General features: G+C 39.7%; 1 protein-coding gene across 4 annotated transcripts in view; it reads left to right on the top strand.

Annotated features, from left to right (window-relative positions):
• Positions 1–14556: 14556 nt before the first annotated feature.
• HIPK3 (homeodomain interacting protein kinase 3) overlaps positions 14557–26757 on the top strand; it is a 97494-nt gene continuing 85293 nt past the window's right edge. Inside the window, exon 1 of one of the 4 annotated variants that reach the window (XM_032638918.1) lies at positions 14557–15117. The gene's annotated coding sequence lies outside the window, so the exon portion shown is untranslated. Of the gene's footprint in view, positions 15118–15595; positions 15956–26757 lie in introns of those variants that run through there. The other 3 variants (XM_032638921.1, XM_032638922.1, XM_032638919.1) reach the window with 3 other exon arrangements.

Genomic DNA, 26757 nt, shown 5'->3' on the forward strand with positions numbered 1-26757 from the left:
CATTTATGTTATAATTGTCCTAAAAAATTAGACTATTGATCTAGCCCAAAATTCTATTCTATATTGGAATTTCCCTTATAATTTCTATGATAAATAGTCTGCTTTTTGTTTTTCTCTTAGTTAAGAGAATGCGTGGGAAAGCACCTCGTACTGTTTCTCGTACAATTAATTTTTTTGCTAAAAGCATTTTTAAAATGAAGACATTTTACCAGTGGATAATCATTAACTTTATTCAAAGATTTACCATAAGGTTCTTCTTTTCCTGATTGTTTATATGTTTTACTGATTATGTGAGTAAAATATGTTTATTTTTATAAACCCAAACAAAACAGAAAGTTAAAGTGCACTATAATCCCACTTCTCAGTAATAATTACTATTAACAATTACATTTATGTAAAATACATATATTTGAATACATATAAATGTTAATATATTATTTTTTATTTTACAGAAATAAATCATATGTAACAACATTTAACACCAATGTATCTTAGATATCTTTCTCTGTAAATAAAAGTAGATTTTTTTCTTTTTTAATGCTGCGATGTTTCCATTGTATGGCTGTAACACAGTTAGTTATCCAAACTCTCTAAGACATACATTTCTTTTCCACATTTTAACATTTCGGAAATCAGGATGCTGCTTATATTTTATAATCCATGATGTTTTAGAATTACTATCCACTAGGCAGCATTTGTGACCTGGCTGTCTTTGCCTAGTTGCTTTTGTGAGTTTAGTTATAATTGTTCAAACTGCCATCTCTTTAATTCAGTTACGTGCATTGTTGGTGCTATAGGTGTTGAGTTTAATTGCTGCTTAAAATGGGAAAAGATGGCACTAGTATTTTTCATGGAAACAAAAATTTATTGACAGAAAGTCACAGACACAGAGCAGCAGGGCATAAATTTGATATTTGGTAAATATTTGTCATTCAGGAAATAACTGTAATTCCATTTTTTTTTGCAAAGGAACAAATTCTTTATGAGATGGAAGAAAGTAAGCTACTCATAAATAATGAAGATATGTTTCAATTTATTATGAAGATGTATGCAAAAATATTGCCTATCTGGCCAAGCAATGCAAGTGAGAGCTGGAGAACATGCCAAATTACTGAAAACTGATGAAATATACTTCAGAGTAATGGGAGGCTGGCATGACCAATTCATACATCTCACAGGACCATTCTTAAGGCATTGTGTCATAGTTTAATTGACAACAATTTTTCTTTCTTACTGGCCCATAAAATACTAATGATTGTTTTTTACTATCAACCATGGCTAAGATTAGATGAACCACGGTATCTACAATGACTAGGATGTTCTGTGCTGAAGACTTTATATAAATTTTCTACATACTTTTTTCTGACTGAATTTTTAAGAATAGACTTTGTTTTTTAGAACAGCTTTAGATTTACAGAAAATTGAAAACATAGTACAGAAAGTTCTCATATATTTCATACCCAGTTTCTCTTATTATTAATATTTTACACTGGTATGGTACATTTGCTACGATTAATGAATCAGTATTAATATATTATTATTAACTAAAGTCCATGGCTTATTCAGATTCCTTTAGCTTTTAATGCCTTTCTGTCCCAAGGTCCCATCCAGGGTACCATAGTACACTTATTTATTATGTCTTCTTTGGCTTTTCTTGGCTATGATAGTTTCTCAGACTTTCTTTGTTTTTGATGACCTTGAAAGTTTTGTCAATTATTTTGTGGGCTGCACAACCACTGGAACTTGTCTGATGTTTTTCTCATGATTAGACTGGTGTTATGGATTTTGGGGGAAGAAAACCACGGAGATAAAGTGCCATTTTCATCATATTATATCAAGGATACACAGTAGCCATGCAATTTATCATTGTTGATGTTGACTTTGTTCACTTGGGTGAGATAGTGTTTGTTAGGTTTCTCCACTATAAAGTTACTCATCCCCACCCTCACACCTTTGGATACTGTCCTCTTGAAAGGAAGTTACTATGTGCAGCCCACACTTAAGGAGTGGGAAGTTATGGTCCATCTTCTCGTCGATGGAATATCTACATACATTTTTTGATTCTTCTGCATGGGAAATTTGTCTCTTCTCTCCCACTGTTTATTTATTTAATCATTTATTTACATCAGCATAGACTCACAGATATTTATTTTATACTCTCTAATAGTCCAATATGATTTTATATATTTTGTTGCTTAAAATGTTCCAGATTGCCCATTGAGAGCTTTTTCAGTTGGCTCCTGTGTCTCTTTGACATATCCCTCATCAATATGGGTTTTTTGTTTTTGTTGAGCACTTCTTTCCTTCTTGGCATCTAATTGAATTCTTACAACAATTCTAAGAGGTAGGCTTTATTATCTCCTCAGTTACAGATGAAGAAATTGAGGCTTTAAGAGATTAAGTAGCTTGCCCAAAGTCACATAGGAAACAAATGACAGGATTTGAATTTTGCTCTCTCTGAAAGTTTTAATAACTTTTAATATATTATGCTGATATGTTATATTGTAGTAAATTACATATCCTTTTATGAAAAAGAATTCTGCAATCATAATTTGATGGATACATGCATTACTATCTTTATTTTGGACTAAGAGGGGAGAAATGTATCTACTGGAGTCAAATACATAACTTTTGGAATCCCATAAGCCTGTGGATGTCTAACTCATAGTTCCAGTTATCTATGGCTCGGGGCTTGCCCACCCTCCTGTGGGAGTTGATTTTCTCTTCTTTGGAGAGGTGACTTACTGCAAGCCCTTGTAGTAGAGTATGTCAGGCTGTAATGTTGTTGCATTGTCTTAAAGGAATATATTCCTTTCATTCATCTGACAAGGTTTTATGAGAATCTACTGTTCTGGTGGAGCTTACATTCCAGTGAAAGGAGACAAAAGAAACATGTATGTAAGCAAATGAACATGATATTTTTAGAGGGTGATAAATGCTAGCGGAAAGCCAGTGTGACCAGAATGCAGTGATTGAGGGGTATCCGGGAGGGGATGAGGTCAGAGAGGTAGGTCTGTGGCCCTTGGGAAGGAGCATTTGTGTCATTCTCATTTCATTGGTTGGCTTAGGAAGCTTTCAGGAACGAAGCTCCATGGTCTTCCTGATTACCCACAGATCTTACCTCACACCACTCTTTCCCTGATCTCTTCTCCCTGGCCACACTGTCCTGGCTCTTCCTGAAATATGTCAAGCTCTTTCTTGCCTTTGGGTCTTTACATTTCTTATTTGATCAACCCAGAAGAAAAAAACAAAAATCAAAACCACTATTCCTCCACATAATGATGTGGCTCCCTCCTTCATATTATTATTTGAGTCTCTGCTTAAAGCCATCTCCTTGGACATCCTGTTTAAAAATGCTTCCCCCCCACCCCTACCATCATGTCTCCACTCCAATCTCCAGGCTCTCTCTATGTCTTTCTCTTGCTTTATTTTTCTTCAGAGCATTTATTGCTACCTGACATTATTTATTTCTTGTTTATATTCTGTCAGCTCCACTACAATGTAAATGCCACACATGGACACAGAGTTTGTCTGCTCTGTACATCACTGCTTCATACCCAGTGCCTAGAAGATTGTCTAGGACATAGCGGGTAATTTTATTAGTTATCTATTGCCATGGAACATATTACCCTAAAACTCAGTGGCTTAAAAGAGCAAACATTTATTATCTCACAGTTTCTGTGGATCAGGGATTCAGGAGGGGCTAAACTGTGTTGTTGTGGCTCAGGATCTTTTAGGGGCTAAAGTTATCTGAAGGCTTGACTGAGGCTGGAAAGTCTACCTTCCAAACTCTTTCGTATGTTTGTTGGCTAGAGGCCTCAGTTCCTTGGTTTCTCCAAAGAGCTGCTCTCAACATAGCAGGTGAAAGCCGTAATATCTTTCTGTGATCTAGTGTCCAAAGTTGCACACCATTATTTCTGCTTCATTCTATTTTTTTTTTTTTTTTTTGGCTGTGCTGGGTCTTCGTTGTGGCACGTGGGCTTTCTCTAGTTGTGGGGTGCGGGGGCTTCTCTTGTTTCAGAGCATGGGCTCTAGGCACATGGGCTTCAGTAGCTGCAGCATGCAGGCCCTAGAGCACATGGGCTTCAGTAGTTGTGGTGCATGGGCTTAGTAGTTGTGGCTCATGGACTCTAGAACGCAGCCTCAGTAGTTGTGGTGCATGGGCATAGTTGCTCTGCGGCGTGTGGGATCTTCCCAGACCAGGGCTCAAACCTGTGTCCCCTACATTGGCAGGCGGATTCTTAACTACTGCACCACCAGGGAAGCCCTAGGATTCACTTCTTGAAGAGAAGAGTATCAAAGAATTTACGGACATATTTTTTAAACTGATGCACTGATCAATTATTATTTATTGAATGCAGGGATGTATAAGTTGGGTTATACCTTTAACCAATCACTCTGACTGCTGTGTAGAGAATGGACTTTAGTGGGGCAAGAACAGAAGCAATGAGATTGATGACAAAGATGGCAGCCAATGTTTATGAATTCTTTTTTTGTCCCAGGACTTGTCGAAACACTTTGCAGCTATTAATGCATTTAATCCTCAGAACACTCTTATGAGGTGTGTATCATTCTATTGTCTCCATTTTATAGATGGGGAAACCGAGGCACAAAGATATAAGGAACAGTAGTGTAGATGGAAGAAGATCTGATGCTATTGTTACACCAGCTCTGACTGGGAAGATTTCAAATACCTCTGTGTTCTCTAATTTGTGATCCCAACTCATAAAAACCCTGAGCACAAGGCATTACAGGAATCTCTAAATTGTTTGAAGACAATACCACAGACATAAAAAATAATAATTATAAATGTGTACCATAGATTCTAAGTTTCTTCCAATGATATTAAAGTAGCCCATGATTTATCTCGTTTTTCTTAAATAATAGAAGTAGGTTGTTATGATGAGGATAAAACCATGGTATTTTAAATTTTATTTTAAATGTTTTGGGGAAAAGAAATAACAAATTCGTGGGGATTCCCTGGTGGCGCAGTGGTTAAGAATCTGCCTGCCAGTGCAGGGGACATGGGTTCGAGCCCTGGCCTGGGCAGATCCCACATGCCGCAGAGCAACTAAGCCTGTGTGCCACAACTACTGAAGCCCGCGCGCCGTGCTCCGCAATAAGAGAAGCCACTGCAGTGAGAAGCCCGCACACCGCAACGAAGACCCAACGCAGCCAAAAATAAAAATAAATAAAATAAATTAACAAAAAAAAAGTGTAATCTTTAAAAAAAAAAGAAATAACAAATTTATAAACACAGGAGAGTCATGGGTGTATTTACCCTTTTGCAGATTTTATTTTATTTTTTAAAAGCCTTTAAGTATTTTTTAATATAAATTTATTTATTTATTTATGGCTGCATTGGGTCTTCGTTGCTGCGCGTGAGCTTTCTTAAGGCAAGCGGGGGCCACTCTTTGTTGCGGTGCACAGGCTTCTCGTTGCGGTGACTTCTCTTGTTGTGGAGCACCGGCTGTAGGTGCGTGGGCTTCAGTAGTTGTGGCACGAGGGCTCAGTAGTTGTGGCTCGTGGACTCTAGAGCACAAGCTCAGTAGTTGTGGCTCACAGGCTTAGTTGCTCCGCGGCATGTGGGATCTTCCTGGACCAGGGCTCGAACCCATGTCCCCTGCCTTGGCATGCAGATTCTTAACGACTGCGCCAGCAGGGAAGCCCCTGCAGATTTTATAAGGCAAGTGTTTTTGGGTTTTCAGACATTTGAATAAGTGTATCTTCAGCCTCAGAGCTTATTATATAATTATAAATCACCTGAATTTTTTTTCTGAATCTAGATATGTGTGATACATGATTTCCTATCATATCAATTACATAAAAATGACACTAATATACCATTATTTTAGTTCATTTATATTTTAAATAAAACAAACTATATATAAACAAAGTAGATTTTCCTTTACATGGTTTCAAAATATTCTGCTCCTTGTCATGCAAAGAATGAATGAATTGTCTTCTTCATTTTAAATGAAATTCTGTAGTCTGTTTGCAGATCAGATATGATCTTTACACAGTAATTCTCAGTATACTGATTAAAAAATAATGTTTGTTTAGGTTTTGTTGCACATTTCATTTAATTTTACTGCAATGTGAACTAATTGAACTCTACATGGGAAAACATATCATTTTTATTTTTTGCTTCACATTTGATTGCTTTCCCCATAATCTCATAGGCCCTCTAATAATTTCCCCTCCTTTCTTTCTTTCCATTCTTTTTTTTCTGCAAATATGTTTTTTTCTCCCTACTAGAAAAGGAAAAAAGTATTACTGCATTAACCCCAATAGCAATTTTAGGAATAATGTTTCCTGCATTATTGCAAAGTTGTGAGCTTGTGCTATATAAAAAACAAACTGTGGGGGCTTCTCTGTTGGCGCAGTGGTTAAGAATCCGCCTGCTAATGCAGGGGTCATGGGTTTGAGCCCTGGTCCGGGAAGATCCCACGTGCCGTGGAGCAACTAAGCCCGTGTGCCACAACTACTGAGCCTGCGCTCTAGAGCCAGCGAGCCTAGAGCCCGTGCTCCGCAACAAGAGAAGCCATCACAATGAGAAGCCCGTGAACTGCAACGAAGAGTAGCCCCTGCTGGCTGCAACTAAAGAAAGCCCGCGCACAGCATTGAAGACCCAACGCAGTCAAAAATACATAAATAAAAAACAAATTTTTAAAAAACCCAAAAAACTATGAAGCCCTGAAAATACTTGAACAGGGTTCAATGTTTCAAGAAAAAAACAAGATGAATTGTTTTTAATTAATTTAACTACATAGTAATTTAGACATATGAGTAGTGAGCAAGTGACATAAATAACTATACTTATATGTATTGAAGGCAAAGCAGACATTTTGGGGGTCAGTTGGGGATAAGGTAAATGTGAACTTAGTCTGAGCAGAAATTTCAGTTGCTATTTGATTGTTAACTGAGAGTAATCCAGACAATTAGGACTCTAAACTTTCTGGTTGGGGCATACCCCCAGGATGGACTTCAGAATTTGGCATTTAGGGCAAGACAATTCTCTTCTCTCAGGGAAAATTGCCCCTCTCAAAGTGGAACAAAACTGAAAAGGATGGTCCAGACATAACACTGAATGCAGTAAAGGGAAATAGAGAGGTTTGAGCTTGGGAGGACCAATCATTCTTGCAGTAGAAAAGGAGGAAGGGAGGCAGAGAAAGGGAATCTTGAGGAAAGGCAAACATTTCCTTTTGTAGCTCAACCCTTCCCCTTTTCTCCCCGACTTCTGGGGCTGATCTCAAAAGGGACATAGACTGAGCAATGTAACACTAAATATGTTCTCCAAGTAGCCTGAAATTTTACTAATTAGACATTCTTAAACATTTATATTCACCTAACATTTTTTCTTCCAGCTTTATTGACCTATAATTGACATACAGCACTGTATAAGTTTATGGTGTATAGCATAATGATTTGACTTATATACCTCATGAACTGATTATCACAGAAAGTTTACTAAACATCCATCATCTCATATAGGTACAAAATAAAAGAAAAAAATTTTTTTCCTAGTGGTGAGAACTCTTAGGACTGACTCTCTTAACAACTTTCATGTATAACATACAGCAGTGTTATTATATTCATCATGTTGTACATTACATCCCTAATACTTATTTGTCTTATAACTGGAAGTTTGTATATTTTGATGATTTTCATCCAAGGTGGTCACCTAACCTTCACGTTGAGCCCACCATATACTGGGTTTGCATAATCTATCTCATTTAATCCTAAACTTCTCTGCAAGATAAGCACTATTATATCAAATTTAAAGATGAGGAAAAAGACCTGGAAAGGTGTGAAATGCACCCAGAGTCACACAGTTAACTTAGTAGTCTCCTGTTTCCTCCTTGCCCAGTCTCCTTTTGCCACTTCCTGGGAGGGTCAGAGGACAAGAAAGGGAGGCTGTATCAGCAGGGCTGCTGGGGGTGAGGGGTTGGGGTGGAGGGCATGAGTCACACTGCAAACATCACAAATCTGTATGTTTATTGTGATGCCTTTCAGACATATGGCAGAAAAGTGTGCTGCCTCAACAAAATTGATACAGTAAGACAATTTTCTGACAGATGGAAGCAAAACATCATGAGAAGTGCCTTTTCTAATTCCAACAAAGGCTTTATTTGCGCTATTGGCTGGTTTGACTATTTTGAAACATAAAAATTTAAAGGATGGTTTAAATAGCATGCTTTCCTTAAGATTAAACTTGAATTTACTTGGAGGAATGGATATTTTGGTCAAAGAAAGAAGAAGCGAAGCAGCAATCCCACTCCTTGACATATACCCAGAGAAAACCATAATTCAAAAAGATACAGGACCCCAGCGTTCATTGCAGCACTATTAACAATAGCCAGGACATAGAAGCAACGTAAACGTCCATCAACAGAGGAATGGATAAAGAAGTTGTGGTATACACACACACACACACACACACACACACACACACACACACAATGGAATATTAGCCATAAAAAAGAACAAAAGAGGGACTTCCCTGGTGGTGCAGTGGTTAAGAATCCACCTGCCAATGCAGGGGACATGGGTTTGATCCTTGTTCCAGGGAGATCCCACATGCTGCAGAGCAACTAAGCCCGTTCACCACGACTACTGAAGTCTGTGCGCCTAGAGCCCGTGCTCCACAACAAGAGAAGCCACTGCAAGAGACGCTCACGCACCGCATTGAAGAGTAGACCCTGCTCGCCGCAACTAGAGAAAGCCTGCACGCAGCAACGAAGACCCAAAGCAGCCAAAAATAAATAAATAAATAAAATAAATTAAAGGAAAAAAAAGAACGCATTTAGTAAGAAATCTGTGATTTGGGCTAGATGCTTAAGGCCAGACAGCTTAATTACAAATCCAGCTCCATTATTTACTGTGCAAACTTGGGACAAGATTCTTCATCTCTCTGTGATTCAATTCCCTCGTCTATAAAATGAGGATAGTAATAGTTATCCTTGAGTAATTAAAAGCATTCAAAACAGCATCTGGCAAATGGTAGGACTTAAAAATATTTGTGAGGTGAACTTATATCACTTACGAATAGTATGTTCAATCAAAGCTTTTTGGAGGAGTGAACATTTAATTTTGACTTTGAAGGGTGGTTGGGATTTCAATGATGGGAGGGCAACACTGATGATCAATGATGGTAGGGGAACACTGATGACAAATCCAACTGCAATGTCCCTCAACAGCCAAATTAAGAAATACACACATTTTTAATAGGTGAAGCAGTCTGAAGGTTTATGAGCAGGGAAATGTCAAGATGAGAACAAGATGGATGGTTTATTTTATTTGTCTGTTTTGCATTTCCTTAGTTTAAACATTTTTTTTCCCAATATAAAAACTATGCTACTCCATTAAATTGTATCATTAGTACATTTAACTTCTGAGAATTAAACTCCAGAAGCTCTGGAGAGGATGGAAAATGTGAACAGTGTGGGTGCTGGCAGGCCTTTCTTCTCCAGAAGCTGATGCAATGGATTCAATCAAACTTGAAGGAGAATGCAACTAGAGATTATCATACTAAGTGAAGTCAGTCAGAAAGAGAAAGACAAATACCATATGATATCACTTATATGTGGAAGCTAAAATATGACACAAATGAACCTATCTATAGAAATAATGTGCCAAGGATTTTAAGGATTCTTCAACAAAGGAGACATCATTTGGGTGTCAGGTGAGTGGGTGCGTTAGTGTCTTCCCCATCCTGGAGGAAGAAATTTAAAATTTAACAGAAAAACTGTAACAAAGAGAGTGATTGCTAGACTCCATCTTAAGAAGATGATGAAACTGGAAAAGCTGAAAATGTATTATCTTCATAAATTTTCTTAAGCGCTCTAAGAGGTGAAGCACATGAAACGTTTACCCTATGACTACCTACAAATAGCAGATCATTAATATGTACATATTATTGTGTAGGGTTATATGCACAAAACGATGGTTACTATACCTTGGAAATTCACAAATCAAGGTTGAATTTTGCTATTTGAGATTTTTGTGTTGACTATAGTACCGAACTCCCAAATTAAGATGAGATTTGTGAATTTCCAGATTAAGATGAGGTTATTTTTATCTGTATTTAATGGGAACCTTTTTTTTTTTTTTTTAAGAAAGGAAACATCTACAGGTTACGAAGAGTTACTTGAGTGGGCCTTTCTGTCATGCAAATGTAGGCACCAGTGAGACAATCCAGAAGGAACTTTTCTTCTGATCCCACCTGCCCATCCCTGAGGCCCAGGTACACAAAGCTGATATCTAGGGAGAAAGTTGATTATTTGCATAAAGTGGCCAGGAGCTCTGAGGAGGGAGGAGACAGAGGCTCCCTGCTGAACCTCTCCCCTTAGAGATTTGTAGTTGGGAGCTCTTTCTCGTTGACTAAGTCCTCCTCTCCCCACTCCCCACCAAGGCAGGAAAGGACACCTAGGGTCTGGAGGGAGACAGCAACTACAGCAACAAATCCCCAGTTTATCTGAGGAACTACGGGAATGTGGGTTGATGACTCAGGCTCTGTGACAAATTCCAAGGTTCTTTTGGAGAAGTATCAGCCTCATCCCCTAAGGCTGGGGAGGGCCATTTCTGCATATTGGAACCTATAGGTGCTAAATGAGGAACAAGGGCAGTGATGAACACAAGGTAAGTCGGAGGAGTACTGTCCTTCTTTGGACTAATTTTGGGGTGTGGGGGTTAGGAAAGACCTGAGAGAGAGAGAGAGAGAGAGAGAGAGAGGGAGGGGGAGGGAGAGAGGTCTTGGATTTCAATTTGGGTGATCTCAAACAACTGTGACTGTTTGCATTCTGAGTTTATGGAGTGTTTCATACTGTTTACAGAGAAAATTCATTTGTTCATTTTACAAATATTATATTAAGTTACTTTTGTAAGCTTACTGTCTGGATCAGGGTGAGGAGTAGGTAGAAGAGAAAGAAAACCTATAAAATAGTATCTTAGATCGTGCTAAAACTTAAGGATAAAGATAAGGATAAAAAATGGGGAGTTTATGTGTATAGATAGGTGATTATTGCTGAGGAAGGCTGCATGGAGAAGGCAAATTTGACTAAGGACCTGAAAAGGAGGTGCGTGGATACTTAGGGAATGTTTCAGGCACCTGAGGTACCTGAATGATCCAGGTACCTGAGAAGGGAGAGTGACTGGCGTCTTTGAGGAATTGTGGGTGGAGTGAGGAGACAGAAAGTGGGAGGTGAGCTCCTTGTGGGCCTTATAGACCATTTTAGGTCCGTCGTACTTTTTTTTAGCTTTTACTCTGAGATTGAAAGGAAAATTTGAAAAATACAGAAAAGTGGAAAGCAGTAAAAGAGATGGTTTTCACACCAAAGCCTATAGCTTCTTTGACCATGCTGTGTCTCTCCTTAAATCCTTCAATAGCTTCCTTTGCCAGTAGAATGAAGTCCTAGATCCCAATCTGGACCTTGCTTCTCCCTCTACCCTCATCTGCTTGTGACTTATCCTCTCACTCTGACTAAAAACTATCCGTTTCTCAAATTTGTACTCTTTATCGCATTTTTTTTTCTTCATGACTTTTGCATAAATCTTATCTTCTGCCCGCAAGTGTTCTCTCTTTCTTTGGGCTAATTCCTATATCCTTTAGATCTCAACTTTAATTCAACCTGTGTACTTGCACAGAGTCCTGTGCTTAGAAAGTCCCCATGATTGGTTTCACTCCTCTGTCACCAACTTGAAATTCTTAATAATTTTGAACAAGGGGAACCACTTTTTCACTTTGTACTGGGCCCTGTACCTGTATGTATGTAACTGGTCCTGTTGATCATTTACTATGCACCACTGCCTCAGTGCTGAGGATACAATGGAGTACAAAAAAGATGTGCTCTCTACTTTTCATATTGGTGGAAGAGGTAGACATTAATCAAACAACCAGAATATAAACATAAAATGGCAACTGAGAAAAATGCTACAGAGGAAAGATATATGGAAATTTGGCTTAGTCAGAGAAGTCAGGAGATTCTTCCCTGAGGAAGTGAGCGTTGAGTGAGTCCTGCAGGATGAGAGATGAACCAGTCTTTCCATGGCTCCCCCGGCCCGCGTCCCCCCCACCCCGCATCCCCATTTTATTAGATTCTCCTGTTCTGTCCCCTCTTTCCACCCTGTACTTCTTTTTTATAATGCCTGTTATTATTACTAATTATTTGTATGATAGCCAACATTCTAGAGAGAATATAAGCTCACAGCGTGTCTCACTTTTCACCACTGTATTCTCAGATCATAGCACAGCACATAGTATTTAAGCAATATTTTTGAATGAAAAGATTATGAAATTTTTTGGCTATCATCTTTTTATTCATAAACTTTTTTTCATGTACAATTTAGTAATCTGCATTTTATTTTATTATTTTTTTAAACTATCATCACAACATTGTTGTTTTTTAAAAACTTTTATTTTGGCTGCGTTGGGTCTTCGTTGCTGTACATGAGCTTTCTCTAGTTGCAGTGTCGTCGTGGAACACAGGCTCTAGGTGCGCAGGCTTCCGTAGTTGTGGTGCACAGGCTTAGTTGCTCCTCGGCATGTGGGATCTTCCTGGACCAGGGCTCGAACCTGTGTCCGCTGCATTGACAGGCGGATTCTTAACCACTGCGCCACCAGGGAAGCAGTAATCTGCATTTTTAAAAAAACTTAACACTGAGAAATTTTCAATTTTTTAAAACAAATTTCATAAACTGGCTAAATTAGGGGCCTTGAAGAGTTATCTGGAGGTTGGTATTCTGAATGGATTGGAGAGGGAGAGATTGGAGGTAAAGAGATTAAGTTAGGAGACAATAGGTATAAAATAGAGGAAGACCTGAACTAATAGTGTTCATTTACTTATTCAGCTATATTTACTAGGGACTTATTATAAATCAGCTAGTGTATTAGGCATTCACAATACAATCTTAAAAAAAAAAGATGACAGGATCCCTTCCTGGAACTTACTGTGTATCAATGACGGGGCTAGAAAGGAAAAAAAAAAATCCTTACCCTTTTAGCTTCCTTCATACATGTAGCAATGCTGTAATAAGGAGAATGGAAGCCTTCCATTAGGGGTGACCCAGAGAAATGTTTTGCAAAAATTCTGAAAGTTTGAAGTTCTAGTGGAATATCTTCCTTGTTTCACTGATAGATTTTTCTATTATTGTAACTTTCTCCTTTGAGTCATGTTTTTATCCTTTTTTGGTTCTTTTAACTATTACTTTTTTAAAAAAAATCAAAAGTAACTAAATACTAAGTAAAAAGGAATGGCTAATATGCTGCTGAGAGAGAGTCAGTGTTTTGTTTTTCTATTTTGGAAACCTTTGCAACTGGTTATCCTCCCTAACTTGAAGAAAACTGTTATTTGAAAATATTATTTCCTACTGCCTCAGGGCATACTATCCTTTTCTCTTTTAAAGGTATTCTTCAGAATATTCTTCTCCCAGTTTGAAAAGCAGCAGGGAGTCAAAGTGTGGAATTAAATATGCAGCAATTTGCCACTCCCTTTAGGCCCTGCCTCAGTTACTGCAATAGAAAATGTCTGGGGATAAATACTTGTGGGGTAGATTCAATCCTCCTAGTGAAGATTATGAAGGGAACAAAGAGAGGGCACTTCCACTCCTCAGAGAAAGGTGTTCCCAAAAGGTTAAACACTAATTCAGGACAAAAAGAAACTAATATTTAAAAAGATTAACTCTGAATGATACTTAGGTCATTTGTTTGATAGGGAAGAGAAGGTGGGAGGGAGTGCAGACCAGGGCTTGGCTGTATAACCTTGGGTAGGTAACCTAAACTTCTTTGAACCCCTGCCCTACTTAAAGAGTTTGGACCAAGGATCTCTAAGGTTCTTTCATCTCTAAAATTCTATGGTTCTGTGATTCCGTTGTTTGAGATGGGCCATTCTGTTGATTTCCTAGTCTCCATGAGGGAGGTAACTAGTCTCTGGGAGTGGAACTGAGTACCTTGATGGAGAATTATCAACGCAGAGGTGGGTGAACTTCATATTTACGGGGGTTTGGACCATAGAGATGCTCTTGGAAAATTTCCACGCGGGCCTTTTTCCTCGTTCTTTAACCTGATTTTACAATTCCCTTGACCCTTTGGGATGAGGGAGCGGGAAGGACCTATCTTAGACTGGGATTGTTCACTTTCAGCATTTCCCCTTATTATTAGACCTTAAAAAAAGAAAGAAAGATAGAAAAAAAAAAAAGCCAAGAAACAGATCCCAAAGGGGTGGCAGGGGAAACTGTGACTACGGGATCTCGAAAGGCCTGTAAAATCCGCTTCCCCATTTTCAGCCTTTCTTTGGTGTTAGGATCTTTTTACAATATATATTTTTGGCGGAGTGGGCCGAAGACTGAGGTTCGGAACAGTAAAGGGGGCGCTGGCGTGAGGGAGCTCCGGGTCAGACTCCCGCCGGCCGCAAGGCTGGCTCGAAGCTCTCAACACAAGGGCGCGGCTGCGGGCGGGCCCCGGGGAGGGGCTTCACAGAGGCGCCGCGGGCCGAGCCGAGCGGGGCCGCCCGGGCTCGGCGCGCAGAGCGGCCGGGCGAGCGGTGGCGCTGCGGAGGCGGCGACCGAGGCCGGCGGGCGCGGAGGAGGGGCCCGAGAGTGGGGCGGCCGGCGGCAGCCGCCTCCGTGACGACTGCCGGCAGCGCGGTGATCTGAGGAGACCGATCCGCGGGCCCCGCCGCCGCCGCCGCCGGTCCCTGTTTGTCTTCCTTCTCCTCTCTCGGCGGGGGCGTCAGGAATGGGCCCCAACCGCCGCGGGCCCCGCACCGCGCGCCGCCCGTAGGCCCCAGCAGTGGGAGGCCGGCCGCCCGACCTCTTACCACCCCTTCGCCCTAGCCAAGCCGTCCCCACCCCAAATCCCCGGGAAGGAAGATGAGGGACACGGGTCCGGCGCTCAGCAGCCAGAGCAGCAGCAGCAGCGGTCGGGGGAGGGTGTTTCGCCGTTTCCTCTCAGCCGCCAGGACAAGATGGCAGCGGCCGCGGAGAGGGGCTGAGCCCGGGCTGGGTGGTGCCGCCTGCTGAAGCGCCTGGCTCCCTGTCCCCGACACGGCCCCGCACCCACCCCGGACATGCTCAGGGCTGCGGCCGCCCGAAGAGGGGAGAGCGCAGGCCTCTAGGAAGGTAAGTGAATAGGGCGAGGGGCGTACCCACCCCGGGGCGGGGGACCGGCTCCACCGGCCGCGCCTGCGTTCGGGGGGGGGGGCAAAGGGCCCCTCCCCTGGACCCTCGCGGGCCCGACGTCCCCCGGAGCGGCCCGCACCCGTTGCGCGTCCTGCACCCCCATCCGCATCCCCTGCGCTCATGCCCCGCGTTTCCGTCCCGGACCCGACGGGGTGGCGGGGCCAGGCGTCTCCCCTTGAGGCCGGGGCGCCCCGGGCCCGAGGCCCCCGGATGCGGGGGCCGCGCGTGGTTCCTGCGGACTGTGGCGCAGCCTCGGGGAAGCCGCGCTTGGGCTGGGCCAGGCCGGGCGGCCCCAGCCGCCTCCTGCCAGGGTTGCGCAACGGCTCTTCCCAGCAACCGAAGTTTTGTTTAGTCCCACATGGGGCCTCTTCCCTCACCGCAGCCTGGGCCGTCACTACGGAGACCTCTTGTCTTTCATTAAAGGGGAACAAACACAAACACACGCACGCACGCAACTTGAGCGCCGCGGCCGATGGCTGCGTCCCTGGCTTTGTGGCCCAGTCCCCAGCGTCGCCGAGCGGCGGGTTTGGAGGGTGTCAACTCTGGGGACGTGAGTGCGTGTGATTGTTGGGGAGGAGAAATGTGATCCGCCGCTCCGCGTCCCCCGCCGCGGCCGGAGGAAGGCGTGGCGGCCGCGCGGCGGGTCTGCTGCCGGCGTCTCTCGTTAGGGTGGCGGCCGCCCTCTTCCCTTCGCGGCGCTGGGAGAACTCGCGGAAAGACTTCGGATGAGCGAGAATGTCTGTTTTCCTGTCGGGAGGGAGACGGCTGTTTTAAAATGGTATGTGGCTCTTGGCCGAAGCCTGTTGTTTCCCAATCTTATCTCTGCTTGAGGAATTGCGCTTGAAGGGTGTGTGCGTAAATTACCTTGGACCTGTTACAGAGCAGTCATAACACGTTCAGTCCTTGAACCGTGTTTTCACAACCTCTTGCTGCCCTGTTAGAATTTATTTTTTCACCTGCCGTTCGCTGCTTCTCATTAAAGGAGCTTCTTTTAGCAACAGTGAAGTTTTTCAGATTATCGTCCCGTTTACAGGGAAAGCTCATGGTTGGTTCTGTTGTTAGCTTTGATGTCTCTTTGGTCTAGGGCCAGAAAAGTTAGCTGGTAAACCAGCCTGTGCCTGTGTTATGCATACCTTCTAGTAGTTTGGAGATGGGGGTGAATTTTTTTTTTTTTTCTATTTTAGGTATTTGCTTGTTAGGTGTAGCTTCTGAAGTGGAAGGAGTTATATTTAAACCATTTCAGTTTATTTCTAAGATTTAATTGCTGGGTGCTTTAAAATTTTGAGAGGTTCTCTTGATCAAATTTTTGATGCAAACTTTTAAACAGGATCGTGTTTTGTTTGTAACCCAACCAAAGACATTTTAATCCTGCATTCTCATTTGATTTTTCAGAAGCTAGGCATGCCTCACCATATGTTTGATAAGTCTAGATTCTGCTTATGCTTGCAAGTGCGGTGCTAATTTTATACAGTGAGCCATGATAAGATTTTGATAGGTCATGATTAAACTTAGTATTTAAGTAAACAAAATAAGACTGACCTTTTTTTGAAAGATAGTTTTTATAGTTTTGTTAGTTACCTTATGTCTTTATATGCCACTTAAGAGTAATTGAAATGTAACCAACCAAATAAAGTTCCTTACTTTTAAATCAACAAGGTATTTCTTGGTATATTTATGGGTGCATTCCTAAAGTACAGGGAACTCTTATTTATGAAATATAATGCTCAACCTGATTGAGGTTTATTTTTCTTTTATTTTTGAAACTTGTTTTTAATTTGTGTTAATGTAAAGGTGGGCTGATATATTTGATACTTTGGACATTTCACTGTGCAGTTTTTTTCCTTCATTTATGGGAAAATTGAATAATTTGTCCCTTAATTTTTTATACTTTAGGGACTGTTTTTAAAATTTTTTTGTGGAGAGCCTTAGATTAAAACTATGTTTTAGAAAGATAAAATGAGCTTGAAATCTAGAACAGAACCAGCCATTAAATATTTCAGATTTATATTTGGACATTGCTGACTACAGTAGCTAAACATGCATATTAGGCAAGCAGATCATAACATTGTGAGCCAGCCTTAGTCTATTGTCATAATATCTTTTCCATTGAATTTGTCATTATATTGCTTATAAACCAGTCATTGGCTTCTGGGCATGGAGTTTTAGAGTCACATAAAAGTGGATGGTTTTTATGAGGTAATTCTTCTTGTAAACGTGCTTGAAAAGAAGTTTCAGATCATACTATTTTATTTTTTTGGATCTTCTGTCATGGGGTATCATAAAATGGTGCAAATTACAGAGGTAGATTGCTGTAGCTAGTATGGCAGGGCACCTAAGTATTTGTTGAATGCAGGTTATTGAAAGCCCCGCCCTCCCCTTTTTTTTCTTGCAACTTAAAATAGCAACAGCTGTCAAGTGAACTTTTTGATTGAGCTTCGTTTTAAATATTTGATACATCAGCATTGAGGACATCTATATGTAAGGGTGGAAGAGGAAAATGTAAATTTCAGAGTGCTAAAATGCTGTTTCCCAAGCCTGTTTCACATCCATTGAATGGAATATTTGTTTGCATGTTATTTTCCATTTGAATATTGGAATGACTTATTCTGGTAACTTTTGAAGTTAACTTTCTTAATATGCTTTTCTGATTGTAGCAGTTCACCACTGAGGGTGATGATATGGTACATTAGAATTGCATTATTGGTGGTTAATTCAGAGGTTTTAAAAATAGTTTCCATTGCAACTTTACATACGTTTGAATTTGGAGATGAAAATGTCATGACAGTATTTAGATTTAAAGGTATTCCAAGGAACTGTGAAATTTTCCACATTTAAAAATATTCCTCCAGAATTATTCTTGCTTCTAAACTATTAAAGGACATAAAGTAACTTGCTACATGATTATATTGTTGCTGCCAAAAGAAATCTTCATGTATAATTTCTGGGTTTGCAGCTGTCCTAATTTCCTAATATCTGAAGTTGAAACTCCCAGTGTGGTATGTTTAAATTGGAAGTTACTGTTGATGACGAATTCCTAGAACTTTGTTAAAATCAAGGAACCTGTCAGTGTATTTTATTACTTTTGAAAGGGTGTTCCCTCCCGCTCCCCCCACCCCCACTTGCTGAAAGCTGTGTCATGGGAAACCCTTTCTGTATGATACATATGTAAGTCTAAATAAATTATTTGAAATGTCCTTACTGGTTCTGGATTCAACTGCTTAAAATACATTTTGTCTAGTACCTTTAAGCATTTAACATAAGTTGAATATAGGGATATAGATTTGGAGTAGAAGTTTTGAATCAGTGGAGGATTTTAGGATAGCCAAAGCACTTATGTGACCGACTTGAGGAAACACAGTGCACTTCTTTTGGTTGGATTGGTATAATTAAGAGTGATTTGGGGGCTTCCCTGGTGGTGCAGTGGTTAAGAATCCGCCTGCCAATGCAGGGGACACGGGTTCGAGCCCTAGTCCGGGAAGATCCCACATGCTGCGGAGCAACTAAGACCATGTGCCACAACTACTGAGCCTGCGCTCTAGAGCCCACGAGCCACAACTACTGAGCCCATGCGCGGCATCTACTGAAGCCTGCGTGCTCTAGCGCCCGTGCTCCGCAACAAGGGAAGCCACCACAATGAGAAGCCCACACACCGCAACGAAGACCTAACACAGCCAATCAATCAATCAATCAATAAAATTGTTTTAAAAAAAGAGTGGTTTGGGGAAGAACAACTTAATGTTACTGTGCTGCTTCTGTAGCTTTGTCACAGCTGTTGTTTTGGACTTAATCAGTTAGGACCAAGCTAGAACAGATATTTAGAGGATGTTTGTTATACATTTTACCTAAATGTTTGTTGAATTAGACCTTGACTGATTTAGCAGATCATGCTGTTCTCCTCAGTTGATACTTGGGCCATGTGTCACTACACAAAGGCAACATATTGCCTAGATTCTGAAGCATACCACTGTATGCTAGGGTGTTAGAGCCTCTGCTCTTACTACTTGTGTGGAAATTAAAAGAACTGGATGAGTATTGGAAATACCATATTTTTAGGGTGGCATTTGTAGTTTGGGGACAGCTAAGTCATTAAACTGATTTACTTTGTGTTTTATATTTAGTAGTTAATGCCAAGTCAATACTTTAGAAAGCTGTCTTATTCTAACAGATAAGTCTTTGAAATGAAACAAACCAAGAATAATATTTTTTACCTTAAATGTATTTTATTTTGACCCAAATAATTTCTCTAATTTTCTGAGAATTTTTCACTGCTAAGGGAGACTGAATGGGAGGGAAGGTAGGGGGACAGATGAGGTAGAAGAAGCTGGGCTGTAGTGGGGGTGACTTAATTGGATTTGGGAGACTTAGAAATCTGTTTTGATTTAAATGTTCAAGTTGCTAGAAACCAGGGTTCTCTTAGTTATAAGGTCAGTGAAATATTGTGGTAGCTATTAGTGGGGGCTAATCTTTGTTGCACGGCGTGGGCTTCTCATTGCAGTGGCTTCTCTTGTGTGGAGCATGGGCTCTGGGCGCAAGGGCTTCAGTAGTTGTGGCACGTGGGCTCAGTAGTTGTGGCTTGTGGGTTCTAGAGCGCAGGCTCCGTAGTTGTGGCACACGGGCTTAGTTGCTCTGCAGCATGTGGGATCTTCCCAGACCAGGGCTCGAACCCATGTCCCCTGCATTGGCAGGCAGATTCTTAACCACTGTATCACCAAGGAAGCGCCATCTCTTCTTTTGAAGATTAGATTTCCAGATACTTTTTCATGCTGCATTTTCTTTGCCGCTTTGTCTTTTTTTTGTCTCCTTAACCAAAAAGGTTACACCTAAAAGAAGTGGAGATTTAGAGAAGCATAAAGAGAAGTATAATACTTTGCTCCCTTGAGCTCTACTTTTTCCTTTAGGTAAGGATCTAAATTGTGAAAGACTGATTATTTAGTATAACTCTTGGTCACATTGAAAATAAAGGATTGCCAGAGGTGGTCAGATAAATTCTTTATTTTATATAATTATTAATGCTGGAGCATCTTTCCTAATTGGAAAAAAAATTGTTTAGGCTTGATTGATATTGAAATAAATCAACAAAATATGAGTCACTGTCTCCCCACCTTTAAAGTTTTGTAGTCCTTCATTATAAACTATATATATATATATTTGCTTGTTTGTTTGTTTGTGGTACGTGGGCCTCTCACTGTTGTGGCCTCTCCCACTGCGGAGCACAGGCTGTAGATGCGCAGGCTCAGCGGCCACGGCTCACGGATCCAGCTGCTCTGCGGCATGTGGGATCTTCCTGGACCGGGGCACGAACCCGTGTCCCCTGCATCTGCAGGCGGACTCTCAACCACTGTGCCACCAGGGAAGCCCTATTATAAACTATATTTGATTATATATGGCTTTGAAAATTGTCTTTAGAATTTGATAGAAAATATAAAACTTGGCTGCATTTGACTAGCCAGTAATTCCCTTTTAGAAATTAAAAAAAAAGTATTTGATTTACCAAAAACATTAATATTAGTTTTAAATTCAACTTCTTCCTACTTGGTTGTATATTATTCATAAATTAAACAAAATCTGTTGCAGTTTTTTAAAAACAGAATAGTAAACTTTGCAGAAAGTAACTTGCTTAGAAAATGTTTTCTCCCCTATAAAGCAATTATTTTAAAGGCGTAAAAATTTCATTTGTGTCTATTTTGACTGTGTGTTATCTGTTTAATAATACAATAAGAGTCTTGTAGGTTTGGTAAACTATACTACTTTAGATAAATAATGCTACAGTCTTAAATAGTTAATAAGTCAGATGGACTGATAACATATTGAAAATTGAACCTGACTTTCTACAGACATTTTTTTAGAGTAAAATTTAATACTTCTGAGGGCTTTAAATCTGTAATTTATTACAACTTCTATTGAGATTAAATAGGGTACAGTGACTTAAAATCACAATGAAAACTACAGGTTATATGCTAGATAGCCTATTGCTATGATGCTACGCTTCACTACATTCTCAAAACAAAAGAAAACAAACACGTTTTGAGCCAACTTGTAATCAGTTTCATCGGAGACAGTACAAGTATCTTTATAGTATTAGTTGTAGTTTTGTATTTTAAGTTAGATAAGAATAGTATTGTGTTCAAAAGTATTAGCTTTTTTTTTTTTTTTTTTTTTTTTTTGCCGTATGCGGGCCTCTCACTGTTGTGGCCTCTCCCGTTGTGGACGCGCAGGCTCCGGACGCGCAGGTTCAGCGGCCATGGTTCATGGGCCCAGCCGCTCCGCGGCATGTGGGATCTTCCCGGACCGGGGCACGAACCCGCGTCCCCTGCATCAGCAGGCGGACTCACAAACACTGTGCCACCAGGGAAGCCCAAAAGTATTAGCTTTTTAATCTGGTTAGTATGCTTTAAATATTTTTTTGTAGCTGGATCACAGACTCTGACCGCAAATAAATTAATTTTATTATGGCAGGTAAAACAATGATAAAATAAGTGTTTGAAAACTATTTTATCTAGTTTGAGTGCCCATTAAGTGCAAGGTGTACTGTGCTGTGAATGAAGAGAGTAAGACATGATGATCCCTGCTTTGAGGAAGTAAATTTTATTTTTACCAGTTATTTTTACCAGTTTAGTAGTATAATTGCCTTATAGAGACGTGCTGTATGTTAATTTAAATGAAGGAGTTGGTCATTTCTCAAATATGATTAATCTAGTTCTCTTGCTCTCTCAGGGTTTTTCCATCTGGACATGCTTAATTCTTGCATTGCCTGAGAAAGTTGTTAAGGTTTGCCTTTTCTAACTATATTATTACCTTCTCAGTTTGGAGTACAGAGATCTCCAAACCTCTCTTATGCCACCTGTGGAAAGAAAATAGGTGAAAACAGCATATAGATAGAATTCCATTTTACTGTACTTTAAAAACTATTGAAATTGCTAGCTTTAACTTATTTTGAAACCACTGTTCAGAAGGGATATTATTTGTGTAGTTAATTTGTGTAAATCAAAAGTCTGTTTAACTTGGGCTCCTTAAAAACAGTCGTGCAAAGGGCAAGTATTGTATTGTGTTGCTCCTATTATAGTTGTGTATGATATATTCTTTTTCATAAAATTGTTGCGGTGCGTGGACTTCTCATTGTGGTGGCTTCTCTTGTTGTGGAGAACCAGCTCTAGGCACGTGGACTTCAGTAGTTGTGGCGCTCAGGCTCAGTAGTTGTGGCTCCTGGGGTCTAGAGCTCAGGCTCAGTAGTTGTGGCTCGTGGGCTTAGTTGCTCTGTGGCATGTGGGATCTTCCTGGAGCAGGGCTTGAACCCATGTCCCCTGCATTGGCAGGCGGATTCTTAACCGCTGCGCCACCAGGGAAGTCTTGTATGATGTATTCTTTACGAGCTTTGACAATTTGGTAACATTTTGATATTTTATATTTATTTAAAATTGAATTTTGTTTGTTTGTTTGTTTGTTTTGTTTTTGGCTGCACACCCCGCGGCTTGTGGGATCTTAGTTCCCCAACCAGGGATTGAACTCAGTCCCCAGCAGTGAAAGCGCCATGCCAGGGAATTCCCGAAAATTGAATTCTGCTTGGAAACCTACTTAGGGTGTTAGGGAGTATAGCATAATTGGTTTGCCAATAGCTTTTTTTTTCTTTTTAATTAGAGTATAGTTGCTGCCAGTAGCTTTTGCGTAGAAAATAGTTGGAATGCTTGCTTTGTGAGTTGCCCTAAGCCTAGTGTGGCTTTGCTGAATGTATTTCTAGTGGCTACTTTGTAACTTGTAAAATCTCTTTAAAGTATCTCATATCTGAAGGTATATCTAGCTGGAAATTGTTTCATATTAATCTGACTGGAAGAAAATGAAATACCTCAATTTATAACCTATTAAAAGGTAACTAATACCTTACTTTTTGGGGAAGGGTTACACTAAAAAGTATAAAATAGTATCTGAACTGTTCCTTGAGGTCAGAGACCATGTCTTAAAGGTTTTTTTTTAATATCTCCTAAAGTGCCTAGTTGACATTGGGGAATCATATATAATTATTATAAAAGTAATCAAATACAGGCATTCTATACTCATATCCTTTAATCAAAGGATAGCGTCTTTATTGAGTAGCTTGACAGGTACCTCACCAAGCAGTTGTGAATGTGTCATAGACACATTTGACTTCTCAGAACTCTCCTCTTCCCCTCACTCCTTAATTCTAACAGATGAGTCTGTTTCTTATGTAGAGGTTAACAGGCATGAATTACTCCAAATTTCCAGCCCTCTACCTCTGAGCATAACTTCTACCGCTACACACTTTGTGTTTTCACTACACTCAAGAAAAGAAACATCTCCTTCCCTCCAAGATTACTCCCTATTCTCTCTTATGGGTTTCATTCTGAATTGTGTTTTTCAGCATCTTGAACCTGTCTGATAACTTCAATTTCCCCCTTTTTCTTGGCCCTTTTTCTTCAGCCTTTTGAAATGGTCAGGTATCTGGCATCCTTAAGCAGCCATCTTTTAATTGTGCCTCCCCAGGTCTGTGGACCTATCTTCCCTACTCTGTTTCTTCCACACTTCGTAATGTGTACTCTAGCCTCTACTTGAATTTCTATTCACTTCTTAGCTCTTGGCAGTGTAGCTCTCTGTCCATGCCACTCTAGTGAAGTCTGATTTCAGGTAATGATAATGGCTTAGTGATAATTTTTACTCTTTGAATTTTCAAGGTTTCTATGAATAAATAATATTTTAAGTGATAACATTGTTATAAAATAACCATTTTGGCATATTCATCATGTATAATTAATATGTAATCATTACTTTTATAGCTGAGATTTTATCTAGCCTCTTATGCGGTTGCCTGAAAAATGGCATGAGGTCAGTTTTGGCCAATAAGAAATTTTTAGTTATTATCTGAGAATGAATTTCTCATCAGTAAACTAACTACTTTTTGGCCATTTTCAAGTGATATAGCATGTTTCTGTTTATTTTATGCCATGGGATCAATAGCTAGCCTTAATTTTGAACTTAAAATGTGTTAGATATTACTTAGGCAACTTCAATCTGAACTAAGCTTTCTCTTTTAAAAAAATTATTTTATTGAAATATAGTTGATTTACAATGTGTTAATTTCTACTGTACAGCAAAGTGATTCCACTATACATATATATATAGTGTTTTTCATATTCCTTTCCATTATGGTTTATTATAGGATACTGAATATAATTCCCTGTGCTATATAATAGGACCTTGTTGTTTATTGATTCTATATACAATAGTTTGCATCTGCTAATACCAACTCCCCAATCCATCCCCCCTTCCCCCTTGGCAACCACAAGTCTGTTATATCTGTGAGTCTGTTTCTGTGAATTAAACTTTCTTTTTTTTTTTTGAATTAAACTTTCTTAATCATCTTTTTATCTTTTTATATGTTTATGGCATTAAAAAACCTCTTAAGCCAGATAAATCTGAATAAGTTTTTATCATTATAATTCTGATACATAAAATTGTATAGTATCCTATATGACAGTGTGGCTTTTTACACCAGTATAAAAATTTGTTTTCAGTGTGTTTCTGTGGAGCTTGTTGTAGAAGAAATATTTATGTGACCCTTGCTAAATGCATATAAATCTGCAGTTTTAGTTCACAGCTTATTATATCCAACCCAACAATGTGTCACTTTAAGAAGTTAATGATTAGAGGTAGTCAGAGCCAAACAGAAGCAGTTCTGATAATTTCTAAGAATTCAGGGTCCTTTCTTTGAGAGTACTTTGTTTTTTAAAAGTGTATTTTTTAAAAATTTATTTATTTTTGGATGCATCGGGTCTTTGTTGCTATGCAACGGCTTTCTCTAGTTGCATGGGGGGGGGTTGAGGGGGGCTACTCTTCTTTGTGGTCCCCGGGCTTCTCATTGCTGTGGCTTCTTTTGTTGTGGAGAGCAGGCTCAGTAGCTGTGGCGCATTTGCTCCATGGCATTTGGGATCCTCCCGGACCAGCGCTCGAACCTGTGTCCCCTGCTTTGGCACGCGGATTCTTAACCACTGCGCCAACAGGGAAGTCCCATCTTTGGGAGTACTTTTGAGAAGCCGATGGTTTTCTTTACTCTTTAAGGCTTTATGAATTACATTGTTCTAGTTTTTTCTGGCTTTCTTAAGGATACCTTTTGTGAATCTCTGCCCTGTCCTCTTCCTCAAATTTTTGTCATGAGAATAAGAATGAGATCTTTATTTTTCTTAACATAGTCTCATTTCTGTTCCTTCTGTTGTTTCTCACTTGATACCATAGAGTTTCCTGAAGCACAGGATTTCCTGATGCCATTGTGAAAGATCATCCTCAGTTCATAAGGTATATATGACATTTAAATTTTGAAACTCGAAGGTTTCTGCATTTAGAAAGGTTTTTGAAGGTACTTCACTGAGTTCCTGAAAAAGGGCATTTATATAAAGCGGCATATCTGACAACCAAATATGAATAGAGAAAACATAATTGTAGGGAAGAAAAAAACAGCTTTGGATTTAGCAGTGTAGGTCACATCATGACCATGTAGGTTCTTAACATAATTTGGAAAGAACAAGTAGTTGAATTTTTTTGTTCCAGTTTATTTTTTCAAGCCCTAAAATGTCTTTCATAAAGATTTTTTAAAACTAAAAGTAGTAAAATCAGGCTTATACAGCTGTAACTTTTTGTCTTTTCAGCTCTTAGAAATGTAAAACTGTTGTTAGTGTGTGCCTGTGGGGCAGCTACTGTTACCACTTCACACTGGTTTTTAGACTTCCAGTTCTTGTAGCATACATTACTCTGGAGTGATAGTACTCCTTCAGTAGTACTGAATGTAGAATGCTGTACAAAAGGAGAATGTAAAAGTTGTTTATTTAGCATAGCCCATAATTTAGAAAAGTTTTATAGAACTTGACCTTTAATTCTGTAAATGTTCATTTAGAACTTTGAACTATTATCTCTTACAAAAATCTTATTTGTCAGCATAATCTTTTCCTTTATATTGCTTTATCAACAGTGGACATTTGATCAAATTATTAATCTACGATCAGCTTCCTCTGAATTGTTTCAGAGGTGTTTTAGGTTAGGAGATATTCTTCTGGTAGGGATCATTTGATCTTTGCCTTCTTAATCTTTAATAATTCAAACTTTAAAGGATTTTTATAAGAAATAAAAGTTTTGTGGTGGTTCTTTTGGGACAGATTTCCTACAAAGTAGAAAATAATTCATTTGGCTTTCTAGTTAGGGAATTGTTCATAACCTAAAGATGTAAAGCTGTTTAATTTTTCTAGCAATCCATTGGTAGGTATTGGTATTGATATTGTGTGACAAATTTAAATAAAGTTTACTTTTGTACGTGTTTTATAAACCAGATGTGAATTATTAATCTTAAAGTTTACTTCAATAAAGAGTGCTTCAGGTGAACTTTTCATTTTTATTCAACTTTTCTGTCGATATTTCCATTTCTGAGTTTTGATTTTTATATAGCTTTAAAAAAAATCTAGAGAATTATATGCTTTAGTAAGCGTAGTTCTTAAGTACTGTTTTTTTTTTTTTTTTTTTTTTGTGGTACGCGGGCCTCTCACTGTTGCGGCCTCTCCCGTTGCAGAGCACAGGCTCCGGACG

The sequence above is a fragment of the Phocoena sinus genome, chromosome 8 (genome assembly GCF_008692025.1).
Source record: "Phocoena sinus isolate mPhoSin1 chromosome 8, mPhoSin1.pri, whole genome shotgun sequence".
NCBI classification, from domain to species: Eukaryota; Metazoa; Chordata; class Mammalia; order Artiodactyla; family Phocoenidae; genus Phocoena; species Phocoena sinus.